We start from the raw sequence: 5,099 nt of genomic DNA, 5'->3' as shown, positions 1-5,099 counted from the left end.
TTAATATTTTAATAAACAGATAGTTATCTTTATTGAATCTTTCAACCTTTCCTTCTCATGAAAAAGACTACAAAAATACTGGAAATTAAAAGGTGATTTGCCAGTTCTTTCCAACGCAGAGATCATCCTTGATATGTTTCTGGAAACTGTTCACAGCTAATTAATTAATGTGTTCAATACATATAAGGGTAGTAAGAAAATAAAGTGACAAAAATTGCAAGAATTGCTAATGATTTAGGAATACCATTTAAGAAATCATTATTTTTTTTTCAATATTGAATTGTTACATTCTTACAAATAAAACAGAAACACCTCTTCATATTTTCCTCCCTTTTCATGGAAAATATATCTATCTTAGCCTCAACCAAACTAAATTTAAAAATAAGAATGCCCCGGGTGAGGCTCGAACTCACGGCCTTCAGATTATGAGACTGACGCGCTGCCTACTGCGCTACCGAGGCAGGTATCTTACTACAATTACTTTCTAATTTTTATTTTGTAAAATTAAAGATAAGAAAATATTATTCCTTCGATTTCAGATTAACTCTGAAAATCCTAAGAGCAAAATATAAACAGCAAATTCCTAATACTAACGCCTTAAAATTTGTTTATCTTCCTTAAACTAAAGAAACCCGAAAGTATTGAGGGAGAAAGTATTTGTATTATCAACTATTACTTTAATGTCTCTTTTAGAAAATTTTATTTTTCTCATTCAACCCTGTCAAAGTTAAGAAATCCTTAATATAGTCCTTTCAGGGAAATGTTTGGCCCCTCCCACCCAAAAAGTATTCAATCCTACATATTTGATCCCTTTTGAACCATTTTTCATAAAATATCTCTATTGAGTAACTTTTACAAAAATGGATTTATATTGTCTGGATTGGCGAATAAAATATTTTGAGGATGAGATGCCTGGGGATATTTCGTAGCTTAGTACGTTGAGAACTGATAACTGATTCAAGATATTTATACTGAAAAAAAGGACATGCGACCAAATTATGTGGCGGAGCAATTTTGGAATTTTTTTATTAGAAATCACAAAACCAACCCCTTCCCGAAATAGTATCATGCTAATGCCCTTGATGTGTGGTTTTCTATATAATAAAGTGTCTTTTATTTAAAATACATATTAAAGGCCATATTTATTTCTTTTTGGTGTATTGTTTAACATAAAAGTATTTTCTCTTACTTCCATAGTAATGTTTAAAGAAAATATGGCTCTAATACAATCCCCAAGCCTTGCTAATACAATGTCAAGTTGAAGGGGGTATGAAAAAGCCACATTTTGTCATTTGCAACGAAGTTTTGTCAGCTGAATCGATGAAGCCAACAAAATTAAATCTTAGAAATGTTAAATGAGTTAAATTTGGATCTCCAATGACCAAATGCAATATACCTAGATTTGTCAAACAGATCCAAGCATTCCAAGAATTTACATGTTGTCGAACTTATTTGCTTTCTTTGTAGAAAAGTATGTTCTACATTAAATTATAAATAGAAGAATACTTTCTGCCCAAAATAAAATAAACATGAAGATGAAATTTCAAGATATTTTTCTAATTCATCTGACAGATAATTTGCTTTGCTAGAATCCCATTTACCATCAGAGATGCAGATATTCCAGAAGAATGCATATGATGAGTTCATTAAACTCATTACCTGCAGTTCAACAAAACCCGATTTTCCCCAAAAGTTAGTTACATAATTTTGGATCAAGAGTTTGCAGTCTTATTCCCCTTCCTTTTCCAACATCATACTTTTGTAAAACAGGATTTTAAACTTCTTAGTTATCAAAAATAAATACGGAAACATACTTTTGCAGAAGATACACCTTCAAATACTCCTCCAAAGATTATAGGTCTGGTAAAAAGAAGCAAGAAAACCCTTTTTCTGATATTTCTTGGTTTTCGTAATTTAGAACTTGGGAAATCATATCAAGGGGTCACAGAAACAAAAAGGAACGTTTGGGAACTGGTGTATTAGAAGTATACAGTTTTGATAGACAGTAAAGGGTAAAGTCCTTTTATAGGTCAGTTTCATATATTAGTTTATCATTTTCAAAATTTCACTGTTAAAAAAATGTATTTATTCTTCTAAAATTTGATTTTATAGGCATTGAAGAAGTCCAAAAACAACAATTCTGATGTCACAAGAAAACGCCCTATAATTGTACTCAGAGTTGTAAATGCTTTGCATTTTTCAGAGTGTGTTTCATTATTTTGATTGAAAACTATATAATTTCAATGAATAGTTATTTTGCCCTCAGTAGATTTTGTTATCATTATTCTTTCATTTTTGAAGAGAGAACATACAAATATAAAGTGGAGACTTTCAAAAGTGTTTGTGCTCATGAATGACAAAATGTAACATTGATGATTTGTTGAACGTTATAATTGTAAATCTGTGTTGGACTCGGTGTAGAATATAAGATTTACATATGAGTAATTAAAGGATATTTTTTTATCCAAAAAAAAACAGGATGGGACTTTTTTTTCTTTTCTGGATGCAACTAATCACAGTATACGTCACGACAGCTGAACTGCTTTTTTCCAACACCATTTTCAGTTTGACAATATTAGCATTATTATTATTTATTTTCCGGTTGCTTTCTTTTTCAAACATAAAGTTCTTCTAAGTTATCACTTTTTGTATTCACAGCATTATTGAGTTTACATATATCTATAGTTGATAATATTGTAGAGAAAAATGCGTGCAAGGAGGACAAAAAGACATATGGTATCATTGTTTAAAATACTGATGTGATTATCATCTGCCTGCTTTATTATGATTTTTGAGGGTATAACGAAAGTATTTATTAGCAAAATGTTTAATGAAGATATACTACGTATAATTGACTTCGACCTTTTTATCCGTTACAGTAGATTTAAAAACGTCACACTGCCATGAAATTGTAATTCATTATGAACCTTATTCTCAGAATAATATCTAATGAAACGACAAAGTAGAGTTCATTTGAAATATATTTGAAGCTCAAAGTTTAAAATGTAAGGCTTTAATTAAATATAATCTACATACTAAAAAAAACCATTAAACATTTAAGTTAAATATACAAAAATTAAATAATTAAAATCATATAACTATTAATAATAATAAATTATAAATACAGAATATTGAAATAATAGATTGATCCAGATAATTTTTTCTTGTTTTAACATCGGAATTCAGTTAAATATGTCATAACTTTAGGTTGCAATACACAAGCGAGACGTGGAGTTTAATCAAAAAGATAATCACCCCTCTTCTTCATGTGGAAGTTGCTATATACAATGTGAGGATAGATATATCTCTACCGATTATGAGATCTAACTAATTATTAATAATAAAGTAAATGTCAAAATCATAAAATTAGACAACAAATATACTAATAAAAAATGTTATAAATAAATGCATCGTAAAGATTTAGAGCAAAAGCTAATTATGTAGTAATGTCCGGCGATATTACTCCCTATTAAGAGCATCAAAAGATTTTCCCCGTTATTTAGGTATGCTTATATAACAACATACTATTATCATGATGGATATACACAATTGTTAATTATAATGCAACACCCAATGTAACTACCCTCGTTGTTGTGACCATTTAAGCAGTTGTTTTTGCCTTTAGAGTTTTCTTATTGAACACCATTTCTTGGAGCCCATCAACCATAGCTAAGCCTTTAGTGATAAAAAAAATACTATTTATTGACTATGTAATATTGGAAAACCTAATTATCATACCCAAGTCTTAAAGCGAAGTAAGTAGTCTCAGACAAACTAGTTGCAAACCATCCAAAGCTACTACCCCGTTGTTGTGACCATTTAAGCAGTTGTTTTTGCCCTTTACTGAGTTGTGTATCATAATTCTTGATATGTTTAGCTAAAATAGAATCATATTTTATGGTTAGATTAAAAAAAAAATTGAATACTTACTGTGAGATAGTACAAAATTCAGAGTTCCATTTCTGCGATATTCGTAAATACTTTTACTGATAACTTGATCGTCATTTGGTGTGGATGACTCAAAACATTTTTATATGTATTTCTATATATGACATCAGTACCAACATCCTCCATTAATTTAATGATGGTTCCTTGGGAAAGATATGTTTACCCTTGTATTTCTCCATAAATTTTTTTGAACATAGATGATTAGCAATGGATAAATTATATTACATGCAATAAGCATCGTTGTGAGATCAAAGTTAAAGTATGACTTGATGTATTCATCGTCAAATTGATTTTATAGATGATTATCCATACTCTTGTTATGAGATGAGGATAATGAGTGGCGTGTAATTCTAGACAGGGGACTAAAGGCACATTTATATCGACAAATCCGACAAACCATCTGTTTCTCATCCGGTAAGTATTTTCCAAATTCCTGGGCCTCCATTTTCATAAATCCAGACAGAAGGCGACGTCATTTTGGGATTTTATTCAGTTCTCTATCGACTATCACCATCTCATATTATATTAATATTGAATAATAAAGGCGGGAATGATAACGTTCTAGATTGATAGAAGAAGATGTATATTATTTAATCAATGATGCCATAAGTAATTCTTCTCTTCTCCTCGCACGCTTTTGTATTCTTACCAAAATTATCACCCTTACATATATCTCACAGGGAGTGGCGTGTGACCACAAAAAACTTTTATTTAGCGTCATAAATGGGATTCAAGTGAATTTTGTAGATTGAAATAGTTTTAATATCTTTTAATAAACAGATAGTTATCTTTATTGAATCTTTCAACCTTTCCTTCTCATGAAAAAGACTACAAAAATACTGGAAATTAAAAGGTGATTTGCCAGTTCTTTCCAACGCAGAGTTCATCCTTGATATGTTTCTGGAAACTGTTCACAGCTAATTAATTAATGTGCTCAATACATATAAGGGTAGTAAGAAAAAAAAAGTGACAAAAATTGCAAGAATTGCTAAGGATTAAGGAATACCATTTAAGAAATCATTATTTTTTTTTTCAATATTGAATTGTTACATTCTTACAAATAAAACAGAAACACCTCTTCATATTTTCCTCCCTTTTCATGAAAAATATATCTATTTTAGCCTCAACCAAACTAAATTTAAAAATAAGAA

The 5,099-nt window shown here is 29.8% G+C and overlaps 1 non-coding gene across 1 annotated transcript; it reads right to left on the bottom strand.

Annotated features, from left to right (window-relative positions):
• Positions 1 to 388: 388 nt before the first annotated feature.
• TRNAM-CAU (transfer RNA methionine (anticodon CAU)) lies at positions 389 to 461 on the bottom strand. Its single transcript has one exon. It is a non-coding gene; the product is annotated as a tRNA-Met (tRNA).
• Positions 462 to 5,099: the final 4,638 nt, after the last annotated feature.

The sequence above is a fragment of the Lepeophtheirus salmonis genome, chromosome 2 (assembly GCF_016086655.4).
Source record: "Lepeophtheirus salmonis chromosome 2, UVic_Lsal_1.4, whole genome shotgun sequence".
NCBI lineage: Eukaryota > Metazoa > Arthropoda > Copepoda > Siphonostomatoida > Caligidae > Lepeophtheirus > Lepeophtheirus salmonis.
The sequence above is the reverse complement of the archived record's forward strand: the minus strand, read 5'-3'. Positions and strand labels throughout refer to the sequence as shown.